The sequence below is a fragment of the Callionymus lyra genome, chromosome 14 (genome assembly GCF_982586985.1).
Source record: "Callionymus lyra chromosome 14, fCalLyr1.hap1.1, whole genome shotgun sequence".
In the NCBI taxonomy this organism is placed as follows: Eukaryota; Metazoa; Chordata; class Actinopteri; order Syngnathiformes; family Callionymidae; genus Callionymus; species Callionymus lyra.
This window is the reverse complement of record NC_141831.1, coordinates 25,779,036-25,798,030: the sequence shown is the minus strand read 5'-3', so window position 1 is coordinate 25,798,030 and position 18,995 is coordinate 25,779,036. Positions and strand designations below refer to the sequence as shown.

At 39.7% G+C, this 18,995-nt stretch overlaps 1 protein-coding gene across 4 annotated transcripts in view; it reads left to right on the top strand.

Annotated features, from left to right (window-relative positions):
- Positions 1-4,060: 4,060 nt before the first annotated feature.
- zbtb20 (zinc finger and BTB domain containing 20) overlaps positions 4,061-18,995 on the top strand; it is a 31,491-nt gene continuing 16,556 nt past the window's right edge. For 2 of the 4 annotated variants that reach the window (XM_087807691.1, XM_087807689.1), the window contains exon 1: positions 4,061-4,581. The gene's annotated coding sequence lies outside the window, so the exon portion shown is untranslated. Of the gene's footprint in view, positions 4,582-15,534; positions 15,557-18,995 lie in introns of all 4 variants that reach the window. The other 2 variants (XM_087807690.1, XM_087807692.1) reach the window with 2 other exon arrangements.

The window sequence follows — 18,995 nt, the reverse complement described above, 5'->3', positions numbered from 1 at the left end:
AAGAATAAAAATGACAAAATACTATATTTCTTCTTCTTAATCCTTTTCCTTGACAGTTTTGTATTGACATGTAAAGATTTATACCATAAAATCATGAACATAAACTGCTCCAAAGTCAACAAAAATCAATTAAAAAACCAATGGCTCCCTGCATTTCAATTGTTTGTCCAGCCTTCAGTCACGTAACTGAATTAACTGCCCACTCTTCTCCCGAAAGTCCCACTGGTGAAGAAATTGTTGCTGTGTGTGTGAGCATGTGTGTGTACCTGCATGCACTTGCGTGGGTATGTTTTTCCATTAATGCATCACCCTTCTAATGTATCAAAGCATGTTTATTCATTTGTATATACATGCATGTTGTTTGCATCTATGTATGTACTACACATGTTGTATGCATGTTGAAACACATTCATGACAGCATCTGTGTATATGTTGGATGCATGTATTTTTAAAAATGAACTCCCATCTTAATATATGTGCTGGAGACATGTCAAGAGCTATAATGATATACTATGATATGTGGAATAAGCATGAGGTTTATGTTAATGTCATTTTATATTCTTATATTAACCAGCATGTGTGTGCAACAGACTATATGATAATCCTGAAGCTTGTGGCTCTTCTCTTTCCACAGATATGAAATTCATCCACGGAAATTGACAGGTGTGCAGGCACAGTATAAGCATGTAGGCATGCACATAACATGATCTGTGTGTGGCCAGTATATGCATTCATTTGTGCAAAGGTTCCTTTATTTAGTCACCTCTCTATATTAGTGTCGAACATAGTTTGTGCTTCATTTTCTTCTTCTCTGTGCATTACCTCTGAGTGGCACCTGTCACAAAGCTGCATGAAAATGTAAATTGGTTTATTTGCTGACAATTAAGAAAAATAGGAGCAATATTAGCAAAATCCAGTCGCTGAGAAGAAGTAACAGTTTTAACCCCAGGCCACATGTTGAGAAACACAACTTTCTGAAATCTCATCAGCATGTTCCTTCACTATAGACAGCTGCTATACAAATATTGGAGCCATCTAACCATTTTTTTTGGAGACACAGACTCATACAAGAAAGTTCAAGTTACCTTCTAATATGCAGTATTATAAAGTGAAAATAAATTATTGTTAACATTGTTAATATTGTTAACACACAAGAAAAAAAAGGCAATTTGTTTAACCATGAAATGATGTATGTCCATGACACTGTAAGTATAGAACCGTGTGTGTGCATGACTGCATGTATTTTGTATGTGCAACACATCATCAATGCCAGGAAAGTATTCATAATTGGTGAGGCAAGGTCCTGGATGTCAGGTTGAAGTTCAACATTCCCTCCTCTGCAAATCTGCAGTTTCTGAGAGTATAAATAATAAACAATGGCCATATGTTATTTCATGTGGCTTGACCTCGTGACCCAGCAGGTATAGAAGAAGGAATGCCGCGGTAAACAAAGATTAAATATCTAAAAAAGGTTCATATTCACTCCAGAGAGAAAGAAAAGATTAAAACAGAATAGAGTAGAAGCTTAAAAGGGATTCTCCAATAATTCCTCCTGATGGCCCAGTGGAAAGAGTTACTAAACAAGCAGGGGATTATTTTGTTTTGCCTTTCACCCCTGATTTGCATACGAGCATGAAGGAGGTAGAGCATTGAAGGAAGATGCTAAACGCTTTAAACAACTTCTATGGAGCAGGTTTCATTTGGGGGTGCGTGATAAAACCTCCTTATTCTCAGGAAATCCAGAGGAATCATCTCGTTTCATCAGGGGTCGGGTCACAGGGGGCAGCAGCTTCTGCAAGGAGGCCCAGATTTTCCTCTCCCATGCTGCATCGTATAGCTCGTCCCAGGGACCCCGAGCCTTCCCATGGAAGCTGAGATATATAGTCTCTGCAGCATGTCCTGGGTCTCCTCCGCAGTCTTCCACCAGTAGGACTTGCCCTGAAAACCTCACCGACAAGTTGTCCAGGAGGCAGTGAACCACACTATGCAAACCAACTTCTTACACAGTTCATACAGAGAACAGACAGCCCTTGAACGCCACTCCAATGCACCCTCAAGGATCCTGCAAAAGTATCGAGCCGATCCACAGTTCCAGAACCCAAACAAAATCCACATTGATCCTCCTAGAAAACCAAGGCTGAGGAGTGTGAGCCCCCTGTAGTTGGAACACACTCTCTGGACCACTACCCCTGTCTACCAATCCAAAAGCACTGCCGCTAATGACCATGCGACGTTGCAGAGGCTACAACATCCACACAACTTCCAGGGCCTTGAGAATGCAGGTCTCATCCACGCCCGGGCCTTGCCGCCAAAGAGCTTTTTGACCACCTCAGAAACCATTCTAGAGATAGAGGAGCGTTAAAGTGTTTTTCGCCAGTTTTCATTATGGAAATCAATGAGGGATTGAGTAGGTCTTCGTAGTATTTCTTTCAGCGATTACCAAAATCTTGAGGAGGTACGCATCACCATTGTCACTTTACAGTGTTGATTCCTACAGTTTTTTTCCTCTAGTACATCAGAAGTATTTGACTTTTTTTAGTCATGCTGATTTAAATAATTAGGAATTAGAATTTGTGTAAATGGTAATAAAATCTACATTGTTTATTTTGGACAAATACGAATCAATTATGAAGTAAAAATGGTTTCCTGCAGCTTACTTTGGGGTGATGCGTGAAACCAGTCACACCAGTTATCAAAAATAAATATGGCTGTGCCAACACTGCATTACACAAAGGGCGAGTCAGGTGAAGCATACCAGCAACGTCAGAACGATTGTGGTTATACAATTTTTATTAAAGTCTAATTGTAACTTATCGTTCCATTGTAATTAAAGCTGCTTGCAAAAGCCCTGGCAAAACAACTCTGCACTTTCAGGGCGTTTACTTTGTGATTCCGACATTGTTTTAGAAAGAAAAAAAGGAACCCGTGAAGGCATCTTTACTGTTTGAAAAGCAAGCGCGTTTGCGCCGGTTCTAGCGTTCCTGACGTGCAGTTGGGTTAATGTAGGTCAAGGCAGTGACGGAAGGGTGTCCTCCGCTGAACCCGCGGCATGAGGACACGCTACTGTCCGGCAGAGGGCGCGCACAAGTCAGCCGCGGCGGCCTCGTCACTCGCCACAGTCGCTCCCTCTCCCTCACACGCAAACACACACACACACACACACACACACACACACAATAGCAGGGACTGCTCCAGAGATGTCGATCTTCTGTCTCCGTGTACATCTGGAAGGTTACACACAAAAAAAGCCTTTTTTTCGGGGATGTTCGACGGAGCCATTGTACTCACGTGACCTTTACCAAGCCTGCGATGACGTAGCATTGATAGTGTAGCACACAAAGAAGCAGATCTTCTGTGATATATGAATAATTTATGGCGGGGATCTATTAAACTGCTTCATTATTGTGAAGTACAGACGTACACACCTGTCACTGTCTAGACAGGGAGGGGGGGCACCAGGAGATAAAAGAGGAGTGGGGGGGTTGTCCCGCATGACCCATTACTATCTTGTTCTTCGCGAGCAAAGAATAGAACTAATACTGTATCTCAAGGCGTTTGGAGAAGCACAAAATAAAATAAACAACAACAAAAGTGAAAGAGACGCTACAGTGTATCTGATTGGCCAGATGGACCGACACCAATCCCCCCCCTGCTCGATTACTCGAGGTCAGCTCGGGACGTTAAAAAATAAATAAATGAGAAAATAGAAATGCGTAGAAAGTGGAAGACACGGCGAACAACCTAGCATGTTGGGCAGGAGTCGTGATTGACACTCGCGAGGGCCAATGAAAAGCTGCGGCGGCGCTGGTTGGCTTGAGTGACGCGACGGGCGGCCAATCACAGGCGGGATCGCGTAACGGCCAGGAAAAAAAAGGGTCACACCTCCACCCGGGGAGCCGGGGGAGAGGGATTCAGGTTCATTCACATTTGTGCACGCGGTTATTTCCCACTGTAGGCGTTACTAGCAAGACACAAATATACTGCAATAATACGGTGGACGGGGTGGTTTGACGCGCCGGGCGTGTGGTTTGTACCTCATTGGGTCAGTTTGGTGCGGTGCGTGTTGGGGTGAGGCACTAGTCACAGCCGTGCACCTACTCTTACTACGACTCTCAGCCCATCAGGGAGCCATATTGCACGGCGCTGCTATTGGGGCGTCCTGGTGCTGACGGTTCTGCGCTCCAACCCAAGACGGTGCCCTGCTCTTCCAATAGGACGTTTAAGTGGAAAAGACGTGCCCGCCCGCCTGCCTGCCCCCACCCCTCAACTATCCCCCATGTCTTCCCCCCTCCGCCGCCACCGCCGCCACCCCTTAAACTACTCGATGTATAGTTAAAATGGGAGGGCACACTTGAACCGAGCTGCTCTATTAAGGTAGGCTGCAGCGTGTGTTTATTGATGAGATGAAAAGAAGATGGAAGTGAGAAATGAAACAAAGTAAAGGAACACATTACATTTTAACATATAAATAATATATACAAATTCTTATATAAATTCGCCATCCGTCTTGGGGAAAACTGGGGGACCTACGAACAAACAAAGCGGTCGCCACTTTTATTTTGGACAAGCTTCGAAGTGCAGGTAAGAAATTGAGAAAAGTGTGAGAAGGGATGGGTCTTTGTAGAATGTCTAATATCGCTGTTATTTGAAGACGAAGGGCAGATAAAACATGGTGGTTGAGTTTAGCATGAGATGCATGCCAGCTCCGCTCACTTCAATGTACTTTTTCTTAGCTTTCCAGCTTTAATATCACCGCAAACTTCATTTATTTTCGCCGTGGGGACATTTTTCCTAAATACAAAATAGGGAAATGAAATGCATGTGACAGAGTTGCGTTATAAAAAACCTCACATTGGCGCACGCGATATCATAGTTTGTCCCCATATTGTTATTTGTAGCCGTTATATTTACTTTGACATGTTGGAATTGTTTGAACGAAGCACTTTTACTCATATTTTTCGACATGGAATCGCGGGCGCCGACGAGCGCGCTCGGCTTTTAGGTCACTTATTTAAATCGAGAGGAAACGCGTTTCTTGGCTGCTGTTATTTACGAAACCAAACACGGGTTCCTTCCTAAAATATTTCAGTTTCACGCAAACATGTTCCACCAGTGGGCCCATACAATAAGTCGCGTGTATTTTTCTTTGTGAATTAATAACAATTCCTACGTGGCGTTCCGTGGCGAACACGCGTGGCTAGAATTAATATTATTTCTGGACGGCTTTACCTTCCCGTCCTGGTGCCTTGAACGACTAGAATAATAACTCTATAAGGAGTCGCGTTCATTTTTTGAATAGTGCTTTGATAAAAGGATGGCCTAGATTTTGAGGGGGGCATGTTTAATTTAAGTTGTTTCCTGTGCGCCTTTTTGGAAGCACTTTGTCTGGAAATATTCACGTGTGACAATGAGACGAACGTGGATCAATAAATCCGCGGCGTGGTCCATGGCAGTGAAATGAGAAGAACAACGAGTCACAAAAATCGTCTGAGCCGGGGTCGTTGGGGAGTTGAGCAGAAGCAACATGTTTTTTTTGTTTTTTTTAGCTCAGTTCACCCGTGCGCGATTCGCGTAAACGTGTGTGTGTGTGCGCGCACGCGAATGAAAAAAGGGGACGATGGTGTGTGCGAGTGTATCAGACAGATGTTGTCCTAAAACGCTCTCCTTTGTCCGATAAAAGAGCAATACATGATGTTCCTTTTGGTTTAATATGGAGCCCGGCGCTGGTGCGACCAAAACACCATGTTCTGTGCCAGAGCGAACAAAATCTGTAATCCACAAGTTCAGGAAGTGAAGCGAGTGCATGACTCAAGCACTGGTGTTGGTGCTGCTGGTAGCGCGGATTGTGAGCCGGGACAAGTGAGTCGGACCCGGTCTGGCACCAGGAGCGCAGCGCTGTCCTCCGCGCGGACTGTGCGTAAAATCTGCAAGTTCTTTTTTATTCTTCAACCCCGCGTTGTCTGTTTGAAACCTAGTTTTTGTGTTGTAATCGTTGGTCCGTTTCACGTTGACATTTGCCATAGCAGAGTGACAGATACAATTTAGATTGTCACTTTGTTTAAAGCACTTTAGAAATCCTCTATTTTTTTGGATTTGTTTCAAGGCTGTACGTGTGAAAATTGTACTGGAAGACTGGCAGCCATTCTATGATTACTGGGTTTCAAGACTTTCAATTTCTGCTTCAATCTCAATAAAGTAATAATGAGTATTTATATATTCCACATGTATATGCACAAGAATTGAGCCTTGCCATTTGCCTGCTTTCTGTGTCACCGCTAAACCCAGCCACGACTGATGAATATTTAAGAGGAAACTCATTATTACATGAGAGAGAGGCATCAGATAAACTATAGACCTGCTCAGATTTGGTGTTAGGGCTGTTCAGTTAATCCACACCCAGCCAACAATCCTATTTTTTTTTAAATACTGTGTCGATGTTGGAGCAGTAACCTATCCATATACAATATCTACATTAATAAGAGCTTATGGTGAAGACGTATAACAAAAGCAATCCTCTTGTAGTGAACACAGATGGCAGGCCAGTATTAAAAAAAAAATAAGCAGGGCAAAGGCACTGCTGCCCAAAATCACAAGATAATAGAGACGTCTCTCTGTGTGAAGCCTCTACAGTCAATTATTCGCCACACCGAGCGTTTTTACCAGGCTGGATTTCACTGGAGTTGCATCATTTAATAAATAAATATATGAATTTCCTCTAAACTCTTGTCAAGTTAAAGCAATGGAGCATGTACAGACTGAAAGAAACACGTTTACAAAACAACTTGTTTTCATAAAATGTAACATTTAATTAATATCCAACACTTTTGAACGAGTGAACTTTGACCGGTAGCACTAGTTCATGTGCCGCCTGTCCTCACCTTTATTGGTTACTTTATATTTTAAAAGATGTGCCTCCTTTGTATGGGTGTTCGTCTTTTTGGACAAGACACTTCCGTAAAAAATAATTCACAAAATAGCAATTAGATAATTGTAATGGTATGTTTGTTTTAATTATTTATTTTTTTACTAATAGAACTTAACATTTGTCAGTTCATTTCAGTAATAACACACTCGTTTTATAGTATTTTTCATTCAATCAAATGTTAGATTTGATTAGCACTTGAACAAAACCTAAAATACATATATTTAGTATTAGGTGTATATGAAACATTAAATTTTTATTTTGAACTAGAAAAAGGGTAAAAATAAAAATACACATTGATAATATTTATTTTTGTCGAAGAGGTTTACGACTGAAGTTGTGAGTTTTTTAATAACATTCAAACATATTTTCTATTGACCGTATTTCCTCATAAGAAAACAGAATCCCACCATCTTCGTCTAGGCTGAAAATATTTGGCTGCCATTTTGAAATTGCACTACATTTTTTGTCGATATTGGGGAACCAGCAGGTTGCAGTTCAGAATTTCACAGTGTGTTTTTTCTTCTCAACGTTTTTCAGCCCCCTTTCATTTGCCTTATCTTGAGTGTCACTTGTTTCTTTTTCCTGTACTATATGCTGAGTATTCCCTCACAGAGCAGAACTCATTTTTGAAGCAGTTGCCATCTGAGACCGTTTACAGGTGTACATCTACACTTGAACTTTAGGATGAGTCCCTTAATTATATTCATCTTTGTCCCTAATAGATGGGTGGAATATTTTTGTGACGTTCACATGACACTCTCAGGCTAAGGTTTTGTGTTGTAAAGCTACTATATTCTCAATAGCTGTTTTTTCTGACAATCATCTCGATAACAGTGAATATGAAATTAGTGAGAATCAGCTAAACTGTCCTCGGTGAATAGCTGCCATATGTTGATATTTGCACACTCCAAATTATTGGCAGGGCAGACTCTGGCTGACGGACCCGGATTTTTATAACACAAAACATTCTTTCTATGTTGTAATAGTTCTGAAAATCCCAAATCAAAGTCTCCTGCGAGTGTGTCGTTAGGAAGAGTATGTCCATTAACTTCCTTCTGACGTTTAGATACATTATGCCACTCACAAATTCTCTTACAAGAATTCTTTGAGCTGGACAACCAGGTTAATTAAAAGATCACGCTTTTTACGTTCTATTCGAAAATGTGTTTGCAAGAATCATTATTGAGGAGTTTTAACATTTTTCAAGCAACTCTGGTGGAACTAATCCATGGAAAATTTCCATTTCTAAACTTTTTAAGCATGTAGTATTCAAATGCAAAAGTTTTTTGTTTATTTCTTAAAATGTATTTCCTTTTCTTTTACATTTTATTTGGAATGTCCCCTCCCTGCAAGTATCACAGGAATGCGTAATGAAAGCACACATTGGACCAGAATAAGTATTTGTGAATGTGCCGTTTTTGTCAGGAAGCTTTTGTTCCCATAAAAACTGTATGAAGTCTTATGAAACACAGTTAATAGCCTTACTTCCTAGATAGCAGACACTACATTATTTTACTCAGTAATATCCAGTGACTTTATAGTTTAAAATATGTTCTGCTATTTTTAAACGTATATGTTACGTAACAAGTTCAGCAGAAGTTGCTGCAAGTCTGGAAAGCTTTACTGTTTTTCACCGTTTGTTTGTTGTAATTAAGTGTTTGGGTTTTGTTGTTGGACCCTCGGTTTGGAAGAAATACCCTTTTTTTATTGTCTTTATTGGCTGAACACAGAGACAGGCCCAGGCATTCAGCTGATGTGAAAAATGTATCCTGGATTCTAATAGTGTAGTTGTGTGTTTGCCAAGTTGCATGCGTGTCCTCAGTTCACCCTGCTACCCATATGGTTTTCTACAAGTCATGGTGAAATCACAGCCTAGCTGCTTGAGCAAGGAAACTAAACAAGAAAACTACACGGTAGTTTTCTCACTTGTTAAAAATAGTGAAATGTCAAAATAGTGGATGTTTTGTGACTGTTGGGAGGATTTTTTTTTAAAGCTTTTACGGGTAAACAGCAGCCAGAGGAGCCAAAATTCTAGTTGTGAGCTCAGCCTAGCTCCCTTCAGCTGTATGCTCTGTGAATTCTGGTGAACCTTGGACGAATTATTTCCACAATAGTATTTTTGTGTGGGTTCAATCTTAATTCATGACTATCAGGACCTGTCTTTTATCAACTAGAAACACAGCTAAACTATTTTCTATTAAGTACTATAAAGAGAAGAAGAGTTATTTAGTATGTCTTGTTATTTAAGTTGCTTGATCATTTCCTGGAGGCAAGCCTGTTTGACAGCAAACACGTGAATGTGTGTCTTTTCCGTCTTCTCTGCAGCTGAAGGTGTTTTAGATCATGTTAGAAACGTGATTAAAATAATTTTTAAAAACCCGATAACTGTAGCAAATATCTACTTTTATAATGTATAAAATTGTCTTTTCTCCAGCTATGGGTTTGAAATATAATTAGTGTTCCTTTTGTACTGAAAAATTTCAAGGCTGACAATGACAGAAACCTCCTCGTGAGTCCAGGGTTATAAAATTTGGTGTAACATTTTTTTGTCTACTTTAGCCCCATGGATGTCACTGAAGTACAGCATTTTGATTAAAGTTTCTGAATCCTGTTTATGTGGAATACCTACTGGCCTGTGATGTTAGGACAGGGACAATCCATTTTTATAATAATTATTTTTCTTGCTCATTTCTGGAAAACCACTTTTAAGCTCATATATGTTTCTTAAGATCCAGTTTAATGTTCTTCTACTGTCTGAAAATAAATGTTGCTTACAGGAGTTGACCATAAATTGACCCTCTCACGTCACACATTATGATTTTAATTGGAAGGGGTCAGATAAGAACACTCTGAAGACATCTTTGCTCTGGAGCAACCCACTAGCCTTTAGCAGCTAGGCATTTTATAGCTTAGACATTTTTTGACATCCTCAAATTGTTATTATGTTTGAATGAAACCGTTTTTCAGTGTAAAATCTGTTGAGAGATTTAGGAATAGTCTTCCGAGAATGCATGAGTCTAACTGAGTGGAAAAACTAAACAAGCAATGCCAACAGATTCTCTTTGAATAGTTTGGAGGGTGTGAGAACATTTCACAAAAATGTATATTGTTTCTTTTGTCACCGACAGCTTCTTCTGCTGAACATTCATTCATTTTTTTCATTCATTCAACATGTTTTTTGTCCCTCTACCTGCTGAGGGTAATTCCAGCGTATCCCAACACGCATTAAGCGGGAAAGCACGGCAACACCCAGCAGTTCGATGGGGACTGACAGAAACTTAGTTATTAAATGAGTATTTTTAGGTTCACTGAACACGAAAATTAGTGGAAATTTAAGATGAAAAACTGGCACCATCCTCCTTGCCCAGTCATGACTGTACAAACGTCTTTGAGGTAACACGTTTATGAGAGGACCTGCTGAAAATACTCACAGCTGTGTCGGATGTTGTTTTTTTTAATACTCGTGTTACCAGAAACAGCTGATGAGCTTTGGTTACACTCCCCAGCTTATGAGCTATATGTTGTTCTATCAAAAAACAGGGAATAATTGTTACGTCCAACAATTACAGGTCCACAAAATCCAGTGATTCTCAGTCGTTATAGAGTGAGATGAGATCTGCACTGACACGTCATCCTAAACTACACCCATATTTGTCGTAGCCTTTAAAGCACATTCAAGCCAAAGAATTGTTTGACCTGTTCATACAAAATTGGTGACATCACTAGCAGCTAAAGTGTGTGCAGTAGTGACCCAGAAACGAGAGGTCATGCTCCAAAAAACATGAGCAATTGATTTTGTTCCGAAAAAGTAAAAAAAAAAGAAAACGGATAATTATGATTATAAACGTCTGTGTTCAACTGACAACGCTAACAATATTAACGGTTGTCAATCATACAAAAAAATATTACAGTTATAACAGTTACAATAACTGTTTTAAGTTCAGGTCAAGGCAACACCTCTCTTTTTTGTCTACAAAATATGAACATTTAACTTGTAGATCTTTTAAAAAATGTGTAAACAAGGCTGCCTGGAAAAAAATCAAATTATATCGACTTACAAGTCACAGCACATTTTATAAGTTGTGGGGAGTTGATGCAGATTCGATTTAAGCATTGTCAGTGGGATTTCTAATCTTTTGATATTTGTCTGAAAATGTATCTGGAAACAAAAAAACATTCCTGACACTACTGTTTCATTCCTACATGATAAATGACATTACTCCAAGCATTACTGCTGCATTTGTTTTCCTCAATTAACTTCACAAAGTTCCGAATCATTGCTGACCCTCTGGACAGTGGAAATACGTGTTAATTTTTAATAAAGCACTTGTTAAATGGACTGACCAGTACGATGTCTTCTAACAAGGATGTTTAATATGGTTGAATTAGCGTTACTGCGCCAACTATTGTGAAAGAGTTTGAATTGACTTCGGTTTAGGCCAAGAATTCGACCCATCCGTGACCAAGAAGAATCATCGAATAAGTTGTGATTTTAAGAGCTTCACAGATGGTGAATTTAATAAGAAATACAGAAGACAACATATCATAAACCAGATTAAATCCCTCAACTGTCAATTTTCAAAAATATATTTTCAAGCAATTGCGTCAAACACCATCCAAGGTTTACATTGGGGTTTTATTCGAAAGCACTGTGTGTTTTGTGCAACACTGATTCTTGTATGTTCTCCTCAACAAGATAATGACACAATATTTGGTTTGGGATCAGCAAACACAAGCCCAACATGCCTCCCTTAAAGAAATACAACTAATTAACTTTTTAACAGAAGAAAGTAATTACTCTATGATATTTGATTATGCATCATTTCTGCAAGTCATTGAACATGACAAACCAAACCAACTGGCGACCTCGTCAACGTCACTTTGTGGGTAATGAAAGAAAAGCAAACGTTTGTTCAAAAAAACTAACTTGGAATGCAATGATGCATTACTGGAAAACAAATCTTGATAAAAAATAAAAAAAAATCCATCCTTGAAACGTAATAAAAATTGGAAAAAAATTCCACTGGAGGCATTATAATTGAAGGAGCCTTTTCAAAAGTGGAAAGATCGAGATCGTCATGAAGATGTTTTTGTTTCACATGTTCAAGTAAGAATAGATTACCATATCAATTTTACTTCCATTCATCGATGTTTCTTCTTGACATTAGAACAGTCAACCCTGGAACACCATCTGTATACAGTTTCTATGTGGGGTCTTATTTCTCTCTAGAGAAGAGTTGGATAAAAACAACCTTTGAGCTGGTTAACGCTGATTTTTTTAATCTCTGGAATGTCATGCTGCTGTATGTTTAAGTCATCCTGTCAAAGTTGGCTCTGCATGTGTAGGTCCCTCCTCTAGTGCTCGACTGCATTTCAGCAAGTCAGCATGACACTTTAGGATTAAACTGAGACAGGGTACGTTTTAGTTGTATTGATAGCTTTGCAAAACAGGATTCATCTAGTAAGTCTAATATTTGTCCATCATCCTTGTGTGTTTATTACACTACAATCTAGTTTTACATTTTATTTCTAGTCGTTTAAATACAAAAATGTACTTCTATACATTGTATTAAAATACATTCCAATTTAAGTCTTACACACTCTGTTCTGTGTCAGGCGCCTTATCTTTGATGTGTGGAAACAAAAAGATGTAAATCAATTAGACACGAATGTGACTTTAACCTTGAGTCATAACGATACAACATTCTGATTTTAAAAGAGGTTTTGCATGGAATTATGTGATTTACCAAAATTAAGTTTAATTATTACACTGACCTTTATTTTTGTACATTCATAAAGAAAGACAGAGGTATAATGTAATGTATAAAAGGCAACAAAGTTATAATCACATAATAACAAAAAGTAATGTAATGTTTCTAAATTACATTAAAATCTCTTTCCATAAGGACGACGTAACACGAATTAAAGGTTTTTTCATTCAAGACTTCAAGAATCAGAAACTTTTATTGCCAGTGTAACAACATAGGATTTTTGTGGTGTCAGTACAGAATAAAATAATGAAATAAGATAAATTACAAAAAAGTTATTAGAAAAACCGAACCATGCACCAAGGCAGCCATTCTGTGGCGCCCAACCACATTTATTATGGGTAATCTTGCTTCGTATACATAAACATTCACTACTATTCACTACTTTTTTTCTACTTTTTTTGGATCATCCCCTTAAGTTGTCACACAGTTGACTCTGTTTGTTATGATGCAGGAGCGCGATAGGTGAGCTAGTCAAGAAAAAATTAAGATAAAATACATTTGTTCTAGTGAAGTATGGCATATTCAGAAAGGAAATACATTTTCAAAAGACCCACTTGCCGTAATCATCTAGAAAATATAATTTTTCTGACTAGTATAACCTTAAAAAGTGTCCTTCACTGTACGCACTCCCCCTACTTAAAAAAGAATTCTCAATCTGACGTACGGAAAAGAAGAATCAGGGAACCCCCCGCTGACAGCACAATGCTCTTCTTATAACGTCGGAATCAAAGGCATGAACATATACGGTTTGATCAAAAGTGGTGTGTCACAGCTTCTCCTTTCTTTGTTTATAACACCATAAGGGGATTTCGGCAGCTGTGGAATATTCCTGATGATTCCCAGCATGTTATGAAGAGATCCACGATCGTTTTTGAATCTATTAATCAACAGCCGTTTCAAGTATTTGTACGGCCTAAACCTGCACCTTTTGGAAGAAATAATAGATATATATTAATAGTGTTTGCTCACCAGACTGGGGGCTCCCATCATCCCTGCACTGATTATTGTTGCCGTAGATACAGCCTCCAAGACCTTCACAAAACCTTTTAGCATCTTTTTCTTTCCTCTTAAGACTTTGTGGTACAACCAGGCAACATTGTAGCAAAGATTTGTTTTTTTGTAATTCCATTTCTAGTAAAAACTCAAAACTCCACTTCTGGCTTCTGCACTCTGCCACAGATCTGGAAAGGTCACAGTGGGTCGAGGGAAGATGCATTAGTAGTTTTGACATGAAAATGCATGAATAAAACAAAAGAACATTTTCTTTATTTGACTCAAGAGAGCAAATTAATTTCACAATAAATGCTAAACGTTATTAAAATTAATATGTTGTCGAAATGTAAACTTGCAATATTTAAGAGAGGGATAAGATTAGTTCAATGGTTACACATGACTTTTGGACATGTCAAAACACTACAAGAATACAGCTGAAGTTGTACCAGGCCATATTTAATCCAGAATGCTAATTTGATTTAACCTTTGGTACATAGTCATACATTGTTGTAGTGCATTATGGAACTTGTTTTGTTAGTGGTGGAGAATGTATGTTGCATGATATTATGAACGTATGGCCCATAGGCCTTGAGTTGGACATTTTCCGTGCTTTAAATAATATTAAAAATAAAAGTTTAGATAAAAGATAAATAAAATGTATGTAACCAAAATACCTCCCACTATAAGTAATGAGCAGCAGTCCCACCCGCTCCACTCACATTCCATCTTCCGGCCCAATCTTTTTCTCTCCTTAACGGGCTTCCTCATTTCTCAAGCTCATGTCTGAGTTTATCTGTCAAGGACAGACAAGAAGACTGGCTTCATTTCGTTAAGGTGCACACACCCTACTGATAACCACCATCTACTCCCACTATAAGAGACGTGTTGATTTGATATTTCTCTATAGAAGTGTTTAATAAGCGCTCTGCATGGTGATATACTGGTAACAGGCAGCTGTGTAAGTTCATGAAGATCTCTTAATGGCCTCCAGTTCTTTTTTGTGTGTGTGTTCTTTTTGAGAGGCAGAATGTCCTTGACACGTGTAGCAGCAGTAGAGAGGCAGTCGCTGTGGACACTTGTGTCTGAACGATAACTCTTGAATTTAGCGTTGTCTGCTTCGGGGGTTAGAGGTGTTTTGGAGACGGTCATATGAGTAGTCAGATGGTGCGTTTTGGTCAAATGCTCATTAACAAAAGCAGAGTTTTTTTTAGCCAATTCTGAGAAATTTCAAGAGTGCACTCATTCCAGCACCAAAGTGAGATATTGTCTTTAGGGTTTGAATGGCCAAATTCATAAAAAAGCTCAACATGGGGTCCTTTTTGACCAATTCAGGACAGTGTGTGTGAAGAAGTGTATTTGATGTAGACTTTGTGTCCATCTGTAGCTGGACAATAGATCTGCTGTGGGTAACGGGTGGTGGTGGTGGGTGTGCTTTTGACACGAAATGATGAAGTTGAACAAGCTGTCCTGTCAAAACTATGGTCATGTAGTTACAGTGCAATGGACATTTGTTCAAATGAGTAATCGTTGATTAATGTTCAGATGCTGGCACTGTTAGTTCTCCTCTTGCACTTTTTTTCTTTTCTTGAGGGTGTTAAAAAGAAGAAAAGTTTAGAAATCGGTTTAAATGCCATGGAAAACTCTTAATTATTCTCTTTATTTTAGTACATTACCCAACCTTTGCCACCATGCCCTCAAGGTGCAAGTGAGTGAAGTCTTATGACATTTAGTTGTGTGTATAAAGATCAGAATCAGATAAATGATGCGCCTCACAAACAACAAAGCTCAGCCAATAAAAACAAAGTTGTCATGAGGACAAGCTTCATTTTTTCTTTTCTTTTTCAGAAAAGCATCATCTGGGGCGGAGGTGAGTTGTGCAGACACATTGACTGTAGAAGTTAACTTACTTTAGCTAAAGTGTGATTTCAAGTCAAGTGCTTACTATTTCTTGGCGTCAGATTCGATTCAATGCGTCTCCAGACAACTTTAATGGTCGCGAAAATCAAAGAATCCACACTTATCAACCGTGATATGACTATTTGCCACCCTACCTGATAATTGGCTCACAACATTTAAGAATGCTCCCCAGTTCCCACAAAAGGCAGAACTGCCAAACGTACAACTAACCAATCAGTGTCGGGAGAAGTTGGGTCTCAATTAACATCCTCCAAAACTCCATTCCTGACAAAATACATTAGCTGCTTTGAAATGTTGATTTTTGAGGTGTTGACTTGTCGGGGGAGTGACGTGACGTTATCAAACACCTTCAGTTATCACCTGTGCCCGCGAAATTTCACTACATGTTTATCGATCAAAATCCCTAGTGACACATCTTGCGTATCACATCAGACATCTCGCCAGATTCCAAAAGCGTATGATCAAATGTGTGCTAGTTTGTATGCTAATGCTCTCGTGCTAAATGGATGATTGAAATTAATAATCGCGGCGTTGGACAGGGATCATTAGGCAGCCAAGGTTTCAAACAAACTCATAAATAACTCTTAATTAGGTTTAATGCAAAGCACTCTTGATTTATCGGGATACTTCACGTGCACACGCTGACACGAGACGTTAACAATGGGACGCAGACCCTTTTGTCTCAGGATTTAAATGCACCACGGACCTTGAGCTCCTGATATAAGCAGCATTAACATATTCAAGATGTATATTGTTCATGGCCGATACTAACCCTATTATAGTTGCATGGATATAATAAATACACTGAAGTGAACCTCCCCCCAGATACAATATATACATCGTTCCCAAATTTTAGACAGCTCAATGCATGAAACGTATATTGTTGGTGTTTTTCTATGTACACTTGGCTACAATTCATTAAAGAAATTACAAAAAAAGTGATGTAATTTACATAAATATAGACCACATCGTTTAAATCTGCAGGATTTATCACTGGAAGCAGAAACCTTGGATTTCCAACCGTGACTTTCATAGCACTAGCCGGACTAGCAGAAACCTTCCACCAGCATCTAACCTAAATAAATAGAATCTTCATTTGTCAGCTGTTAAAACCCCTTAAAGGTTCATCGAGAGTATACAAATAAAATACATGTTTTTTTTATTTATTTCACTTTCAAACATTACAAAATAGAAATTGCTGAGCTAAAAAATTAAGAAAATACTGACTCCACAAAGATCCTTGCTCTTTTGCTTGGACTGTTTAGATGTAAAAATTCTTTCTTTTTTTTTTAAATTAAAAAGGGTCATGCGTGTCTTTCAGAACCCTTCACTCAGAAGACCCTCTCTGTTGTCTGTAAAGAATATTCGCTTGATTCAGGGAGATGGAGTACTTTTTTAATCAGTTTGAGGCCAACTGCATTATTAGGATGGATCAAAAGGCCGAATACCGCTAAAGTAAAGGGTGATGGTGCAATCACGTTGCTCAAAAAGCTTGTTAATGATCTCCTGGAAACCGTGATGGAAGTGATGCAGAAGTATATAAATCCTTTTCATACAAAACGCTTGAACTACAACGTTCCCTTTCAAATCGAGTCCGATGGAATATGATATGATGGAGTAAATCATTATTTTAAAACATGTTTTGGGGGGGCATATTGATTGACGTTTAAAAAACGTTGCTGATAATTGTTCAAATCATTTTATTATGTCAAAACAGTACACTTAATGTGTATGATCAACACATGGAGAAGTGGCCGACGTATTATCCGTGGCACCTTTAAATTTGCTGTTAGGATCTGTTTAACAAAAGCTAAGGATTTTGAAGTGAGGTTTTTATCATAACCTACAACCGCACGTTATTGTCTATTTTGGCTGCTAGTCTGTCCCCTCGAACAGACAACCTGGAGTCTGGCTGGTGAAGTTGCAACCCTCGTGCTTCTCCTTCTCCCCCCTAACACCGCCCCTCCTTATTCTCCCCTCATCCCTCCTCGTTCTTTGTTGTGGCGGCAGCAGCGGAGCATGCGTTGCATCGGCGGTCTGAAGCATTGTGTCTGATTTCCAGCAGACAAACTGACCTCTGGGGATTTATTGACAGCAAACTCCACAGAGGCAGACACAGAGCTGGGGGGTGGAGGCGAGTGGGGAAGGTTTGTAGGGTGGGCAGGGAGGGGGTGAATGAAAAGAGGAGGTGGGGGGGGGGGGGGTTCAGACATGCAGACAGACAGATGGAGAGAAAGACAGAGATGAAACAGGAAACAGGTAGAGGCACAGATCAGAATAGCGAATTGGGAAACACCCACAATTTTACAGTTTTTTTTTGGTGGAGCACGAAGATGTGAAAAGAAAATGGCCGCCTCCTACAAGGATCTAATTAATTTTGAAGGATCATCAGCCCCTTTAGTCCGAAGCAGGGTACAGGAAGGGAGGGAGACAGACCCCTGGGCTGATTAGAATTCACTGCAGGTAGGCGCTGGCTGCTGCTCACCCACTGTGTCACGGCTAAAATGGAATCAGTGTTGTGAGTGGCAGTCTGGGCAACTGAAGCCTCCTTCCCCTTGGCCTGCTCCTCTTTTGTTACCAGAACTCACCTTAGTTTACCCCGCAGGCAGGTCCCATTTACACGCCTGCGCCGCCAGTCCTACTGTCACGCAACACAACTTGTTTGATATTCAAACGTCTGTCCTTTAATCTTGGTCTGGCAGTGAAAGTGGGTGAGGTCGTCTTGACGTATTGCTTCAGTAAATTAATATATAAATCAAACGTCCAGGCGTCGATGCGTGAACTGTGCAGACGCCTGATTGGACTTGACACAATTAGGACAAAAGCTCATTGGACAGCAGGATTCAAAGGTGTAACCTATATTGCAGAACCAAGATGTGTCATTTGTCACGGTGGTCGCCACGCTACACACTCTGCGAGGACACAATACTTGTGATACGAATGATGATCGTACCTAAATAAGAAGCAGTGACCTTTTGACCTCGTTGCCCACCCGCTCCAAACATTTATCTTTGTGAAAAGTCTTTTTTTAGGCGTCAGGATGTATTTTTCATCGGTGTGCCTGTGTGCGTGCGTGTGTGCGTGCGTGTGTGCGTGTGTGTGTGCGTGTGTGTGCGCGTGTGTGTGTTTCTGTTTGTGTGTGTGTGTGTGTGTGTGTGTGTGTGTGTGCGTGTTGGTCTGGGTGTATGTGTGTGGGTGGGTCTGTTTTTGTGTGTGTGCGTTTGTGTGTGGGACTATGTACGTGTGTGTGGGTATGTGTGTGTACGTGACAACGCTAACTATATCAAGCTGGCGGCACACTCAATAATCAGTAATAATACTCAGTAATATTTTAATCTAGAAATAGTTAGTGTAGACTTTTACACTTTTATTCGTTTTTTGTAACATTT